At 39.5% G+C, this 17877-nt stretch overlaps 1 long non-coding RNA gene across 1 annotated transcript in view; it reads left to right on the top strand.

The window, feature by feature from the left end:
- LOC122686166 overlaps positions 1 to 17877 on the top strand; it is a 67972-nt gene that overhangs the window by 11248 nt on the left and 38847 nt on the right. The window contains exon 2 of the long non-coding RNA XR_006338638.1: positions 17604 to 17735. This is a non-coding gene — a long non-coding RNA (uncharacterized LOC122686166). The remainder of the gene's footprint in view (positions 1 to 17603; positions 17736 to 17877) is intronic.

Genomic DNA, 17877 nt, shown 5'->3' on the forward strand with positions numbered 1-17877 from the left:
ACAGTATCATGTAGAAATTTCTTGTATTATTCTTACAGGATTATCCTTTTTCTGGCCACAAACAGAAATATGTGCTGAAAGATCAATAAGTAATGGGAAATCCCTAAGGGTTGTCTCATAGGAGGAAGAGGTGAAAAGATGCCCAGTTCCTAGTAATGCTGTAGGCTGAATGTGCAAATATAAAGGAGGTTCCTAAGTGATGTGTCACTAAAGCTTATAAACTCTTACCTTGCCACCACATTTCTTTATAGTTTCTGCATGTGGGGCTATTGTTTGGAGGAATTTAACTATACCACCTACAGAAGACAAATTTGTGTGTTATCTTCATACCATTTCTAGGTCCCCCATGCCCCTCTTCCCCCAAACATGCATTCATATCTCACCAGTTTTAAATTCAAATGTGAAGTTCATTCAGACTAGATCACTGTTTCCCCAGCTCCAAGATTCTGCATACTACCTCATAAGTCTTATCCACATTCTCTGTACCACTTACATTATTTACCTAAGATTTTCTTTGAACTAATTTTCTTTTTCCTAAATGAATGTATTTTAAAAGAAAATTATCAATGTTGCATATTGAAAATCAATACCCCCCAAAAAAGAAAATCAATACCACTTTCCAAGATTATGGTATAAATTAAAAAATAATGAAAACAAAACAATTTTATTAAGTGCTACAAAGAGATCATTGCCTATTGAAGACTCTGAGTTCTGGGCTTGCTGTCTTTTAGGGATATACTGGCTTAAATTATCTCTGAGATCTCTGATTTCAGCTTTCAACATCTATGGTGTTCCAAATTCTTCTCTTCCTACTATTTGTGGATTTCCTCCCTCAGTTCTCACTCATGCAAACTGTCTCTGCTTACCTCATGTACAAATGATTCCTTTTTACCAATGACTGCCTCCATTTTTAGTGTTGAGAGTCACTATGGGAAAAAAAAGAAAACTCAGGAATTCTATGTAAGAAATAGAAAAAGGGGGGAAATTGTGAAAAGCAGGAAGTGATTAGGAGAAAGTGACTCAGACAAAAGTCATCCTGCTTCCTTGACCTAGAATAGTTTCCTCTGTTTTCCCAAACATTTTCATTTTCCTGTACTTCCACTTTGAGGTTAGAATTAAAATAAGCATATTCTAAAAAGACAGATGCTTCTAGCAGGATTAAGAAACCATTACTCATTTACACCTTACTGTAAAATAATCCAATTCACTGATTTCCTTAATACTTGAAATTACCTACATTGAAGGAAAAGGAATGAAATAATTTTGATGAGTGCTGTATTTGGAAAACTAGGGGAGTGTAGGATGAGAGAGGGTTGGTTGAGAAGGCATGGAGAAGTGAAGTCGCTCAGTTGTGTCTGACTTTGCGACCCCATGGACTGTAGCCTGCCAGACTCCTCCGTCCATGGGATTTTCCAGGCAAGAATACTGGAGGGGGTTGCCATTTCCTTCTCCAGGGGATCTTTCCAACCCAGGGATCGAATCCAGGTCTCCTGCATTGCAGGTGGATTATTTACCATCTGAGCCAGCAGGGAATCCCACCAGGGAAGGCCTGGAGAGATAGCAGGTAAATAGAAGAAGGTGAGACAATCTCAAAGAAAAGTTTAGCATAGTTTAAAAATTTCTTTCCCCTCCATCTTATCCTATCACCTTAATTTCTGTTCTAGAGACTCACACATTAGATTAGTGTGGAAAATTATACAGTTTAGCTGCTTCTCAGGTGAAGTCAACTTCATAGGCTAGGATTCTCCCCACCATTAGTAAAACTGTTTCTAGGAGAAAATGTATTCTGCATTTTGTGACAGTATTTCATAACCCAAGAACTGTACAGTGTTCCACACACAGTGGGTAATTAAGAAATGTTATTTCTACTGTCTGCCATTGTAAATCTCAAGTGGGACAGAAAATGTCAGGAAGATTGTTAATATGACATGGATTTTCCCAAGAGAACAATTCAGTTTTACTTATAGTGTCTCTGTGTATTTCAGGTCCTCTATTAGGTTTCTAATCACACTGAGTACAATGGTTCTTCTGATGACTTCCAGGCAGGTTCTCAGTCAGACCTTTTCAAACTATCTGTGGTGAAGGATGAGGGTGTGTGTGTGTGTGTGATCTGTGGAAGACAAATCTTAGTAGGCAGCTTGTGCTACATATGGCTCCCCACACTAGTCTGACAATGCACACACTATTCACTCAACAAGACAGCTTGACCAACCTTAAGCTTGGATGTTCTGATAATGTCAAATTGTTCTAAGAGCTTCTAAACACACTCTTAATTTCTGGGCTTATCTCATTGAAGACCGATGAAAGAAAGTTCACAGATCACACTTTGAGTGGTCTGGTCTAGTATGTATTTTCTGAGAGTTCCTCTTATAAAATGACAAGAGACCTCTTCAGCTGTGAGGGCTTCCCATGTAGCTCAGTGGTAAAGAATCCGCCTGGTAATGCAGGAGACATGGGAGACTCGGGTTCGATCCCTAGGTCAGGAAGATCCCCTGGAGTAGGAAATGGCAACCCAGGCTAGTATTCTTGCCTGGAAAATTCCATGGACAGAGGAGCCTGGCAGGCTAGAAGTCCATGGTGTCTCAAAGAGTCAGACATGACCAAGCACACATCCCCACCACCACTGCAGCCGTGGGGAGTCCTTCTATTGACCTAAAATATCTGTAGTATTAACAGTGTGGTCCATGCACAAAAATAAAAATTACTGCTTTGTAACATGAATTTTCCAACTCACTTGGCATATTCTTGTTGCTATTCTCATTTTTAAAAAACTCTACCAGAAAATTAGAGACCTAGAGAGTTTGAAGATCTTATTATAATTTTTGCCAATTATTGTAATATTTATATTTTACAAACATAATACAGAAAATAGTTTACAAATCACTTTCTGTTAGGTTAAGTTAATGCTGCAGTAGCAAACGATCCCTGAAATCTCAGACCTTTATAACAACAAGCATTTATTTCTTGTTCATGCTGCATATCCATCAGGGGTCCTTTTCAGCTCAGCTCCAATTTGTCTTCATTTTAGGACTCACAGTAAGAGAGCAGTCTAGTGCTGATCTTGTGGTCAGGGAGAAGAGAAGATGGCAGCTATGTGATGGTTCTTAAAGCTTTACCCAAATGGTACACGTTACTGTCTCATATTTCAGTGGCCAAAGCAAGTCATACGACCAGGCCTGAAGCCAATGTGTCAGGGATGTACAGCCTTCCAGAGGGAAAGGCCTGGAAGGAGGGGCAGCAAAGAATTCAAACTCGTAACACTTATGATCCACACTGTAAACATCTGAATGAGAGTTGGGGAAAGAATAGAGAGGCATTTCAAAGTGTGGGGAATCTACTCCATAACTAAAGGAGATAAAATTACTTTTACTAATTTTAATAACAGTTTGAGAACAATTTGCCCTTTTTTTCTAGCTTTATTGATATATAACTGACACATAATGTGTGTTAAGTTATACAATGTCATGATTTGATATATGTATATATTGTGAAATGATTACCACAAGTTTGGTTTAGGTATCTATTGCAATACATAGTTATAATATTTTCTGTATGTGGTGGGAACTTTTAAGACTTACTCTCTGAGCAGCTTTCAAGTATACAATAAAGTTTTGTTAGCTCTAGTTAACCATACTGTACATTACATCCCCTGAACTTATTCATCTTAAAACTGAAAGTTTGGGGAGTTCCCTGGAGGCTAAGTGGCTAAGTTCCAGTGGCTAAGACTGCACTCCCAATGCAGGGAGCCTGGGTTCGATCCCTCGTCAGGGAGCTAGATCCCACATGCCACAACTGTTTATATGGGTTCAGTTTTTTTAAGATTCCATATATAAGTGAGATCACACATTTTTTTGTACTTCTCTGTCTGACTTATTTCACTTAGCGTAATGCCCTCAAGATTCATCCATGTTTTCACAAGTGGCAGGATTTTCTTTCTCGTGGCTGAATAATATTCCATTGTATATAGACGTATATACACCACATTTTCTTTATTCATCCATTGGTGGACATTTAGGCTGTTTTCACGTTTTGGCTATTGTAAATAATGCTGCAGTGAATCTGGGGTACACATATCCTTTCTAGAGAGTGATTTTATTTCTCTTGGATACATCCCAAAAGTGGGATTGCTGGATCATATGGTAGTTTTATTTTTAATTTCTTGAGGAACTTCCACACTGTTTTCCGTAGTGGCTGCATCAGTTTGCATTCCTACCAACTGTGTCTGAGGGTGCCGTTTTCTCTATATCCTCCTCAGCATTTGTTATCTCTTGTCTTTTTGATAATAGATGTCCTAACAGGTCTGTGGTGATATCTCCTTGTGGTTTTGACTTGTATTTCCCTGATGACTAGTGATGTTGAGCACCTTTTTCATGTAGGTGCTGAATGGTCATCTGAATATCTTCTTTGGAAAAATGTTTATTCAGAGTATTTGCCCATTTAAAATTGGATTATTTGTTCTTTTTGTTATTGAATTCTATGAGTTCCTTATATATTTGGATATTAACCCCTTACCAGACATGTGGTTTGTGAATATTTTTTCTCATTCTATAGGTTGCTTTTTCATTAGTTTTTTAAAAAAATTTATTGTTTTGTTTATGTATTTTTGGCTGCAGTGGGTCTTCGTTGCTGCATGGGTTTTTCTCTAGTTGGACCAACGGGGACTGCTCTTCAGTTGTGGTGGCATCTCTTGTGGAGCATGGGCTTTAGGGCATGTGGGCTTCAGTGGTTGCAGCTCCCATGCTCCAAAGCACGGGCTCAGGGGCGGTGGTGCATGGGCTTAGCTGCCTCACAGCATTGGGGGATCTTCCCAGATCAGGGATTGAACCCTTGTTTCCTGAATTGACAGGTGGACTTTCTACCACTGAGCCTCCAGGGAAGCCCTGCTTTTCTTGATGTGTGAAAGTGAAAGTGTTAGTCACGCCGCTGTGTCCAGCTGTTTGTGACCCCATGGACTGTAGCCCACCAGGATTCTCTGTCCAAGGGATTCTCCAGGCAAGAATACTGGAGTGGGTAGCCATTTCCATCTCTAGGGGATCGTCCTGATCCAAGACTCAAACCTGGGTCTCCTGCATTATGAGCAGATTCTTTACCATCTGAGCCAAACTAAGGAATCCCTTAGTTTGATGTAGTTCCACTGATCTATTTTTGTCTCCATTACTTGTGCTTTGGTGTCATATCCATAAAAACACCATAAAATTGTTGCCAAGACCAATGTCAATGAGTTTTTTCCCTGATTTCTTCTAGGAGTTTTATGGTTTCAGGTCTTACAAGTCTTTTATTGGTTTAAAGTTAATTTTTGTGAATGGTATGAGATAGGAGTTCACTTTCATTCTTCACATATGACTATTCAGTTTTCCCAACTCTGTCTATTGAAGAGACTATCTTTTCCTCATTGTGTATTCTTGGTCCCTCTGTCAGATGTTAGATGGTTGTACGTGTGTGGGTTCAGTTTTGGCCTCTCACTTCTGTTTGATGTGTCTGTTCTATGCCAATACTATAATGTTTTGAGTACTATATTTTTATAATATAGTTTGAAATCAGGATGTGTGATGCCTCTAGCTTTGTTCTTTTTTCTCAGAATTGTTTTGACTATTCAGTCTTTTGTGGTTTCATATAAATTTTAAGATATTTTTTTTTCTATTTCTGTAAAAATTGCCATTGAAATCTGGACAGGCCCTGATTGACTCTATGGATGGCTTTGGGTAGGATGGACGTTTTAACAATTTAATTATTTATTTTACTCTGTCTTAAAGGCTCTCATGTGATTATTTCTTTAGGTGTCACACGTAGAAAATACATCCCCTATGGAAGAAGTATAGATGACTTATTTTAAAAAGAAAAACATCATGAGAATTTACCTCTCTGGGGTATACAGGGATGGCATATTAATAAGCATGATTATAAAGGAAACACAAGATAGAATAAAGTCTAACTGGATACTAGCTCAATTTATATCTGAGGTTTCAAAACATCAATGTCTTTTATCTTGATTTGTGTGGTTCATTTTAGAAGATGGGAATATCACAGAAAAAGAGTAACATATTCATGTTCTGAAACTTGTCAGAGAATTCCTGATTTGGTAAAATGAGAGGATATCTGCAGTTCTCGAGAAGAAGTCAGACAGGTCTTAGGAGTTCTTAAAAATTATTAATTCTCTGAGGACAGGAACAAAATTTCCTTAAACCTTTCTTAAAATAGGGCTCATTTCATATCAAAGAATTAATAAGTCCCCTTAAGTATGTAACATACAGCCAGGGAGTAATTGGGCTCACATGGGGCTAGTGCTCTTCAAGATCCTTTTTTTATTTTTAAAAGACTTCATTTTGGAAATGCCTTTTCAGAAGTAGAAAGAAAGAACAAGGACAAATGCCCAGTGCATGTAGAGGATTCTTCTTCTTTTTTTTTTTTTTAGCTTTCATTGTCTTTCACTCTTACTGATTTATATTACTAGTAAATGCAGTATTTTGCAGTTTAACAAGCAGTTTACTATTCAGTTGTATGATTTAGGAGGGGGATGTAAAACTTAACCTTTTTCCTTAAGTCCAATGTGGAACATATTACATACCTCTCTATCTGCCCCCCTATCTAAGCACACATTTATGAATATATATTGTACACATATCTGTTCATATACACATGTACATGTATATACATGTATTTATGTATAACATAAACATATATAACATATACATAAATAATATATTGTACATAAGTGAAATAAACTCCTTTATTTGCCTCTTTCCTTTCCCTCCTTGCCAATGATGTCTCTTTTTTCTTTTCCTTTTCTTTAGCCTTCTTTTCCTTTTTTACTGTCTTCCTTCTTTCTTTCTTTCTTTCTTTATGCTACCCTTGGGATGGCTTTTTCAACTTTTTGTTTTGACAGCTATAAGGAGTACCTTTTTCTAAGAGCTCCCAATGTTTAAACTTGGGGAAAAGAGTTGTGCTTCTTCTAGCCAGAACATCCAGCTATATTTGTCTACAGTATATATGCCTAGCTTCTTCACGGGGCACAGTGTGGCCAGGGATTGATGCCTGAAGATGTGCCACCGGGGTGTGCCCTTCTGTTTTGACATCATGATGGTAACCCATTATGCTTGTGGTAAGCTATCATGTCTGTATAGACGTTACGGGGTGTGCAGAGTTCATTCATCACAGTCTTTTTTGACCTGATTTTGACACCAGTTCTATAAAGTGGGAATGTCAATGCCATTTTATAATTAAAGGTTAAGTTTCAGACCCAACACTGGGGAGATCCTTAGTGACCTCTTCTTCCTCCTTCCTGATTCCTTTCTCAATCTACACGTAAATCTTAGGTGTCTATGTTCCTACATGGCAGCCTGAGAACCCCCAACATTGATCAACCTACCACTGACCTATAATGTTATCCTTCCTCTTGGTCATAGTTTATTGGTCTAAAGGTGAATGCTGGATCTGAACCATATTAATCGGGGTTCATCTTTAGGATTTTAAAAAGAAGAACTGAAAATTCAGCACCTCTTCAGTGGCACAAGTTTTCAGAGGATTTGTCTCCATCATTTCACTGAAAATAGCTCTTATCAAGGTCACCTTTGAGCCCCTGTGGTCCTGTTGCTGCTGTTGCTGCTAAGTCGCTTCAGTCGTGTCTGACTCTCTGCAGTCCCATAGACGGCAGCCCACCAGGATCCCCCGTCCCTGGGATTCTCCAGGCAAGAACACTGGAGTGGGTTGCCATGTCCTTCTCCAATTCATGAAAGTGAAAAGTGAAAGTGAAGTCGTTCAGTTGTGTCCAACTCTTTGCGACCCCATGGACCGCAGCCCACCAGGTTCCTCCATCCATGGGATTTTCCAGGCAAGAGTACTGGAGTGGGGTGCCATTGCCTTCTCCGTGTGGTCCTGTTAGGTGGTCAGTTCTCAAGCCTCATTTCTCTCCACCATACAGCAGCTTTTAGCGTGGTCGATCACTTCTTCCTTCTCTATTTTCTCCAGATGGCTTATGGGATACCCTTTTCTCTTGCTTCTCCTTTTATCTTGCTGGCTATTCCTTCTGAGCCTTCTTTGCAGGTTTGTTCCAAGCTCTCAATCTCTAACAGTTGAAGAGGTCTGGGGCTTAGTCTTCAGGCTTCTTCTACCCTCTGTCTTAGGCTACCTTTGGTTCTCTCTACCTTTACCTCCACATCCAATACTTTAGCATATAATGTTGACTGACTGCCTTCAAAATATATTCAGCATATGACCATTTCTCACCAACTCTACCACATTTTCTCTTATCTAGATTATTGAAATAGCCTCCTAAATAGGCCCCCTGCCTTCACTTTCCTCCCCTACAGTTTAATCTCCATGCCGCAGCCAGAGTGGTTCTACTCAAACATAAATCAGATCCTTTCACTTCTCAGCTCAATATTTTCCAGTGGCTTTCCATTTCAGAGTGAACACCCAGAGTAAACATAGTGATCCTGGATCTATTAATATATGATCCGGCTATTGTTACCTTTCCGATCTTGTCTCTTAGCACTCTTCTTTCCTCCCAGTTCTACTCCAGTACATTGGCCCCTTGTCTGTCCTCGAACATTGTCAAGTGTATATTCCCCCTTAGGGGTCTTTGTATTTGCTGTTACGCCAGATATTCTTTTTACTTTCTCCCTAACTTCATGGTTTGTTCAAATATAACCAAACAGTAGAAGACTTTCCCTGACCACTTTTATGAAATAACACACCACCACTATCGCTGCAGCCACTCAGAGCCGCTAACCTCTTATGCTGATTATTGTTCTCTATAACAGTTAATACTACCTTGTATATTATTTGTTCATATGTCTGTTCTGCGACTTTCTCCACTCCACAAGTACACGAGCTCCCTCAGGGCAGACATTTCTTTGTCACTACTATTTCCCTAGTGCCTAGAACAATGCCTGCCCAGTCAGGCTCAAAGGCAACAGCTATTGAGTGAATATATAAATGTAGCAGTCTAGATCTGACAAAGGCAGAGAAAACCAATCTGAAGAAAAGAGAGAATGAAGCTAGCTTGCTGGGAGGAGCAGAGAACAGATGAAAGGTGAGTCCTGGCTGAGCCTGAGTCACTGATTGTTCCAGGTGCTCAGGTGCATTCTGATATCCTGCAGCCCGGTGGTTCAGCTCTCCCATGTAACTTATGGTCTTTAGTGTTTAAGTGGCCTTGAGTTGAGTTTCTGTATCTACCAGATTCCTAACAAGTCCGCCACAGTCATATGCCCAGAAGGAGCTATAGGGCCAGAATCCAGATCTTGGATTTTTTAGTCCAGGCATTTCTGCAGTTCAAAGCACTTACATGATTATAGGGTCAAAGATGTAAGTGCCAAAATCCACTTGAAACAAGGACACAGAGGGTGTCAAATGTGAATGACTTTCTGCTAAACTTGCTAAATACCTGCTTTTCTCCTACAGAAAGTACAGTTGATTTCCTTATAAATGTACATTTTCAGGATCTGAAAAGTTATAAGGAAACCCATCATCTTTGAGTACTCCATTATTGATTGATATATGATGTTAAAGAATAGACTTAAACATTAATTGCATGAATGACTGGATAAATCCTCCAATGTTAGGTTGGAAGGAATGTAAGAGGCAGTTTCACCCATTCAGAGAAATATGATTGACCCAGGATAACTTGCTCAGTGACGGAACTAGAACTGGAACCCTACTATCCCAAGTCTGACCCTCTACCAGCCTCTTTCTTACTACACAAGATGCCTCATTATTCTCTCCCTTGTCCTTCCACTCCCATTCTGTTCTCTAAGGTTACATATAGCTATATAAATTCTGTTAATAATCTCTCCATCAACAAATTGTGGCTAATGCTATTTAGTTGTCTATAAAGAGTGTGGTGACAGATTTTAAATGAAGTCAGGGTAACTGAAGACTGTAAGATGGAAGGGAAGCTCACACAAGCTGTGAATGAAATATAAATCAGTCGAGACTCAGCAATTTATGGGCTCACCCATGTGGAAGAACAATAACTTTAGAATATGTCACAAAGGCAGATTTGAGGATTAGACTTTTTAATATTTCTATTTTAGACTGAGAAATCGATTATTATCTCAGAGCTAAATTCTACTTTGCACTATCTGCCCAAGACTCTGGGAAAAGGTATAAATGACCAAATGTAGTGGAAAAACACTAAATGCTGCTTAATTCTGATAGATTTGTTGAGGTGAATGGTATAAAAATAAGGAAGAACTATATTATATTAAAAAGAATAAAAAATATTTATTGTCACACACACACACTTTTAGGTTATATGAAATCAGAGTTTCTTCAAATTTGGAAGATCCACTTTAGGATGCAGCATGGGAATGTGTCACCTCCTACTATATGTCCTCCTTTAAAAAAAGCTATTTATTTATTTGACTATGTTGGGGCTTCGTTGCTGTGTGTGGGCTTTCTTTAGTTGCAGCAAGCAGGGGCCACTCTTCATTGTGGTGCTCAGGGTCCTCATTGTGGTGGCTTTTCTTGTTGTAGAGCACAGGCTCTAGAGTGTGGGCTCAGTAGTTGTGGCACATGAGTTAAGTTGTCCTGCCACATGTGGAATCTTCCTGGATCAGGGATTGAACTCGTGTCTCCTGCATTGTCAGGCAGATTCTTAATCACCAGACCACCAAGGAAGTCCCTATATGTCTTTTCTTGAGTAACCCTGCTTATATTGAAAGCATGGGAGAGAGAACCTAATATGCCCAGTCTGGGCCATATTACACCCACTGACTAGAGAAGAGTAGGATATATGCCCTGCCAAAGGGGAAGGGTAGTTCTTCAAAGCAGAAATGGAGATATATTTACCAAAATAAGAGGAGATGTATGCTAGAAAGGGAGAAATAACAGGTGTCCACTACTGTCCCCTAGATTTGTCCCTTTGCTCTTTCCCTCATGTTACTATATTATCATAATGTGTTGAGAAAGCAGGATACAGGGCAAAGGGACCTGGATTTTAAGACTTAGATTTGACCTTCAGCTCTCTATAATCTTGGGCTAGTCATAATAGCCTTTGTTTTTTCCATCTATAAAATTAGAGGTTTTTAACATGTTGCAAAGATTTTTTCCTGTTTCAAATGATAAGACTACTGTGCAGACTTGGGTGCTGTCCATGGTTCTGCCAATTTAAAGTGAAATCTTTATAACTGGACTTCAGAGGCTTTATTTTGATAAATAAGTCAGACTTGAGTTTATTCTGATTAAACACCAGGAATCTGAAGGCAGACACGCAAGTAGCCACTCAGATTGGGGTAATAGGGAGCTGTGGAAGAAATCTTAGACTGGGCATTAAGAGGATCTGGTGCAGTACTTATCTGTGTTTGTCCGGTATTCATTTACCTTTCTTCAGCTAACAACACCGCAGTTTTCCTTTGATCAGTCAATCATCCCCCATCACGCCATATGATTCAGGTAGAGTTGACCTCTCCCTTTCTTCCCCGCTCCATTGACCCACCATTGTCGCAGTGAGGGATCATAGTTCTATGCAAGATCCTGAACTGGGCTGAATTAGATGAGAGCTCCAAAAGAGCTTTAGTGGCCTGTATCAGTTAGGGAAAGCTTCACTATTTTGGAGAACAAATAGGACAGGAACAAAAGTGAAAACAAAATAAAAGAACAGGACTTGAACATAGAATACATTGGTCTCAGGTGCTGAAGAGAGGGCTATGCCAAGGGGTGGATTGATTTATACAACCTCCCATCAAAAGGAAAGATAAGGTCACTTGCATCCTTGAGGAGGGTATCCTCCATGAAGCCATCCATTGGAAAGACGATATAAGCATCTGTTCAAGCAGATCAGCAGTACTTTGAATCAAAGACCAGTCAAGAAGCAGAGTGAAGTTCAGGAAGGGTGATCAGTGGTCACTTTGGAGTAAGAATGAAGAGTTTAATTTCTCAGCATTACCTGAGATTTTGATTGGAACAGCAGACATAAAACAAGTACTTTCCTTACTGTGAGGTAAATGCAAGGATATGTCCAAGACATTGTAGAAATATAATAGATGGACAAATTTTGTGGTATTGTGATGAGGAGACTGTTCAGAGATTAGTTCTCATTAGAGAGATAAGAGGCACAGTAATATGGGAGAAAGATTCATCACAAACATAAAGTACAGCATAAGCAAGGAGCAAGGGTAATCAAGGGACAGTCAGTGGGCATGTTCATGAGAATCAGGTGTATTTGTGGAATTATGACCTGTTCAGTGCTAACCTGGCATCTAAGCACAGGCAAGGACAGATAGGAAGTGAGCTGAAGAAGGAAGCAGGGCCAGATCATTAAAGGCCTTAGATACCATGAGAAAGAATTTGGACATTTCCCTGTAGATGAGATTGGTAAACCATGGGCTAATTCTGACCCTCAGATATTGTTTGACCTATACAACATTATTTTAAAAACTGAAATATCATTTAAAAATTAGGAGGTTTCACATGTCAAAAAATTTAGATTTCTGGTCTTTCTAGAAAAGATTAGATCTGGCAATCCTGGACTTACATGGTGATATGGTAAAAAAAAAAAAAATGCAGAAACCAGTATTAGCTGTCTTCTCTGAATGGGGCAAATGTACTTCCAGTACCACTGATTCCTCAACTGGCAGCCAGCCAACCTCTCTCTGTCTTTTTATCTGCACAGTCCTTGTAGTAATGAGAGTACCTGAGATATCTATATTCAAAGTCTGAGTTGCCCCCAACATGCTATATGTATACTGTCTGATCCTCAGTTTCCTCATCTCTTAAATCCTAACTAGTTTATTTCCAGGGTCCCTTCCTGCTTCATCATTGCATGATATTGTTAATATTATAATTAAAATAGTGATAAAAATGTTCTAGCATTTTGCAGTTTTCAAAGATAAGTACAGCTCCTGTGAGATAAGTACTATATTCCTGATTGAATGGACTGAGGTCCAGAGAGACTAAGAAATAAATTCTGTGCCCTTTCTCTAACACAACACTATACTGTACTGCTGTGCTTGGATTTCCTTCTTTCTAATATTCCCTATGGTTGATGCATAATGATTAAAATAGCAAAATGCAACCAACTAGCATGTATGAGATCAAATGTATGAGGTGCAACTCCAGGCAACGGGACAGATTTCATATGACAAACAAAAATTATATATTTAACCCTCATGTTTCTTGTAAGATGTTTTGGCATCTTGGGAAAGAAGGAACTAAAACTGAGCCCATTAAGAAGGTTTTCACTCAGTTCTTTTCAGACAATTTATTCAAGCATAACATCTTTGAAGCAATTTTGTAATCAAGTCTGAAAACAAGTTTTCAATCCTCAGATGCAAAAAAAGCCTGGGCTAGTGAGGCTGAGAGGGTGTGTCTACAGGGAATGCAAATGTCACTGGTTCCATATACACCAGAAGCTTTGGCTTTTCTTCTGTGTTCATCTAAAAAGAAAGGTAGGAGAGGCAAGGGAAAAGATAAATAAAAGAAGAGGAAGCCAGACTTCTAATGATGGAATGGCTTGCTTTCTTCATGATAACTGACAAGGTAATGAGAATACCAGACTTACGAAGTCGTGTCCAGCAGCCAGATGTTTTGCTTCATACAGGTGAATTTGAAGTTGCTGGAAAGAAGAGACTGATACACAGTGGAATTACAGGAGGCTTAATGATTCACATATGAAAGAGAGGTCAGAGACAAAAGCTCATTACTCCAGTTCATTCAAGAAAATGTGTGGGGGCTTCCCTGGTGGCTGAGTGGTGAAGAATCTGCCTGGCCAGTGCAGGAAATGTGGGTTCGATCCCTAATGCAGGAAGATCCCACATGCTGTGGAGCAACTAAGCCTACGCAACAGAGCCACTGAGCCTGTGCTCTCGAGGCCACGTGCCGCAAATGCTGAAGCCCGCACACCCTGAGCTGGTGCTGTGCAACAGAAGTTTCTGCAATGGGAGGCCACCACTAGAGAGGAGCCCTTGCTTGCCACAACCGGAGAAAAGCCCGCGCAGTAACAAAGACCCAGCGCAGCCAAAAATAAATAAATAAATAAATAGCTAAAAAAAAAAAAAAGAAAATGTGTGAACTGGAAGATAATTAAGATAATGATGCTAACTCAGAAAGGTGAGGGGAAACTTACCATGTGGTTATGTGTCACTTCTGTTGGGGAAACAGAAAGGCGTTGCTTAGGTGTCTTTATTTTTGTGTATGTGAAGCAGAGTTGTTACGATCCTCTTGTGAATTAACATTTAAGTGGTATACATTATTTTGCAGAAGAGCTTTTTTTTTTTGCATGTTTGAGATTCTGATTGGCGGACAGGCATCCCAAGGTGAATTTTAAAAGATTATATTTCAAACAGTCAGCTCCTGTCCCTTTCTCCTGGTTATCTCTCCAGAGATTAACCACCAGATCAAGAGATTTCTCTTCCTTCCACCATGGTCTTAACCCTGAATTTTTTCCAGGGTTAATCCTCTGTGGTGGATCACCAGTTCCTTACCTAGCTGTAGGGAGTTAGGTCACCTTAATTTTGCTGTGGATAGAACCTCTCTACAGCCAAACAAGAGACAGGGATATACAAAGTAGAATTGAACATGTCAACCTGAGATGGATCAACATAATTTGAGTTTCTCTGAACCACCTCTTTGAATCTAGGCCAGCTAAACTATTTCTTTTTGCAGGGAAAAAAGGATCTTTCTGACTGAATTCCTAGGGCAACCCAGAGTTTAGGTCAAATCTGCTTTCTTTGCAGTCATTTAACATTTAAGCCTATTATTCCTTTTCCTGGACCTCACACTCACTTTTCTTGAACTGGCCTCTAGAAACATGTTTCACAAGTGTATTCTCTAACAGCGCCCTCTTGATTATTTAATCCCATCGTGCCCTCCTTTGTAACCCTGGTATTTCCTCTTCTGTCATTGTTCCCTCCCATTTTAGTCTCCTTAATTGGGTTACTCTTCATTTCTTTTATCTTTCTTTTTGACCTTAAGAATGCTGCATCTTCATTATTTATTTTTTGGTAGTCAACTTCTAACTCATCATGAATGAGAATTTCATTTTAAGAGATGAGACTTCTGGTCAAATTGGAAAAGTAAATTAGATTTGCACACATACCCCCTGCTCCAGAATGCAGACACAATGGATAAAATATGAAAAAAAAAAAAAAATTAAGTTGACCTTCTGTGATTGCAGTTCTCATAGGTAAAACCTGTTGAATTTTAGAAATTTCATATTGTTCACCTTAAAATAGAAGTGAACTAAAAGCATAAGATTAAATGTCTCAGTATATCAGAAATGAACAAACTATGAGTGGTGGGTGGGGCTGGAGTTACAGGACTGCTGGCCATTGGGTCTGGAAGCAGGCAGTAGCAGTTAGGAATATGGCTCTTTTGGGTAACAGAGCCTTGAAAATGTGTCAGGAGAGTTGGAGGACTGGACGTAGGATTGTTACCTGAAGCCAGGTACTGGAGTAGGACTCATGTCTCCTGAAAGAAATTTAAGGGAGAAAAAACTGCTACCAGCTAATTCTTGGAGCCTGTACATTGCATCACATGCATGATTCGGAAGGAAGGAGACTTCAGGTTCAATGGTTTGACCAGCAACCGAACCAAGTGGCCTGCTGACTCAGTGGCTTTATTGGTAGTAACCCAATTATCACCCCAGGGTATTTCTGAACTGTCCTTAACAGTTTGTGTTCTGGATTGAGGTCTGGAGCACTAGGTAGAGGCAGCTTCAGAACTCCTAGAATGGGAAATCCCAGCACCAAGTATGGGGTTGTATTCAGTGCTTAAAATGTGCATTAGGATGATCTTTCATTGTCAATAAGTAAAATTTTTAACAGAATGAGAAAAACTGTCTTCTGGAGAGCTGGAGGTAGAGTTGGAATTAAACCTCAAGGCACGCTGGAGGTCTGTATGGAAGAAAGACTGACTTATTGCTGGGTAGAAGATAATACAGGGTTTCCAAAGAAGGTTTCTTTACATCCATGTATTCATCCATTGATCCCCCTTAGCAAATATTCACTGAATATGCACAATGCTCTGTAATCAAATGCTTTTGTTACTTGCTGATTTCTTTACATGAGATGCTGTCCTCCAGTTCTCTCTAAAGCTTCTATTTTACATCCCAGCTCAGACACTATCTTTTCAGAAAAGCTTTTTTCCAATCCTATAGACAATTTTAGATGCCTCTTTTCCTACATATGCCCATAAGATAAATTGTCATACTGTGGTGTAAACACTTGTTTGCAGTGTGATTCTCAGGAGCTGTCTCTGCTGCCTCGGGTATCAGTGCAGTATGTGGCCCACAGCAGATACTCATAAATATTTGTGGCATGTGAGTGAATAAATGACTATCAACATGAAATGTCAGAATGAGGCACTGGTGTTGGGTGCTCCCAAATTTGAGGCTTCCTTTCAGTTGCTGTTTAGGTAGAACTTACCTGAATGCCAGAACAGATTTCTTCAGCAGCAGGTGGAAGCAGGGATTCCTGCACAGAAGGCAGCTGAAATCAGTGCTTTCAACACAGATGGGTTCTGAAAAACAAGCCCAACAGGTTTGTGTCAATTAGGGGTAAGTAGTTCTTTTTAGGGATCTGGAAAGGAAGGCCCAGCTAAATAAGCTTCTGACTTCATGGTTCCACCTCTATGCAAATTACTTCTCAGCATCCAAATGAGTTGGCAAAAAAATGGAATCTATATTTTATCATGGCATCCCCTTCCAGGAATTTTAGTAGGTGGCTATAAATCTCTGTACATGTTAACTGAGGAACGTTTCCTGGGAAAGCTTATTTTAGATTAAGACAATGAGAATCAAAGCAACATTTATATAGCTCTCTAGCTGAATAATTTTCTGGGTATGTTAATTGAGTAAAATAATTATTCCTTGCAAATACAGGTTATAAACACCTGAGAAACAAGCTTTTGTGGACCAACCTGGAACTCTTAACTCCAATTGCTTACACTGTGTTAGAAAACAGTCTGGGCTTCAAACAACAAATTTATAGATTTTTGGCACACAAAATTTGTGTTTACCTCTCAACAACTGACAATGGCGCTCTGTTGCCACTGTATGTCTAAACCTTAAACCTGGTGTTCAAAGCCTTCTTACCTTTCCAGACTTATGTCCCTTGATTCCTCTAAATAACCCTGTGTTATTTATGCATTTGCTCAAGCTGTTCCCGACTCTTGCATGTTAAAAGCCTACCTTACCTTTGAGAATCAACTGTACCCTTTTCTGATCTCTCTCAATTAAGTATAATCATTTCCTCTTGTAAATACCAAAGGTACTTTATTCCTATACTTAAAAAAAAAAAAAAAAGAGTGCCATTTATGGAGCAAATCCTATATACTGACCTTTGCACTAAGCACTTTACAAACTGTTTAATGTAATCCTCAGAACAGTTACATGGGGATGGGCATTAATTTTACATGTGCCTCTTCCATGGTGCTCACTCTGTCTACTGTCTGAATGCAGGTAGGGACAAGGTCCTAGAGCAGGGGTCAATGGATTACAGCCCCACTGCCTGGTTTTGTAAATCCAGTTCTATTGGAACACAGCCATGCTTCTATATGTACATATTGCCTCTGGGCTGCTTTTGTGCTGCAGTGACAGAGTTGAATAGTTGTGACAGAGACCATACGGCCCACGAAGCCTAAAATGTTTTCTATATGGCTCTTTACAGAAAAACTTTGCCAACTACTGGACTCAGAGATGGTAAAGGCACATGGCAGAAGGATCCTAAGCCCCTGGATAACACATGGAGCAGATCTCTTCATTCCCCTGCCTCACCAACCTGCATTGAACTGTGATGGAAGTAAGAAACATTTTTATTCCATTAGTGTGTCAAAATTTCTGGGTTCTTTGACCTAGTAGTTAGCCTAGCCTCACTAACACAAGAGTGATGTAAATAAAGCTATCTATCTCGGATTCTTCTTTCCGTGATTGAGGAATATGTG

This window comes from Cervus elaphus, chromosome 29, assembly GCF_910594005.1.
Source record: "Cervus elaphus chromosome 29, mCerEla1.1, whole genome shotgun sequence".
Taxonomy (NCBI): domain Eukaryota; kingdom Metazoa; phylum Chordata; class Mammalia; order Artiodactyla; family Cervidae; genus Cervus; species Cervus elaphus.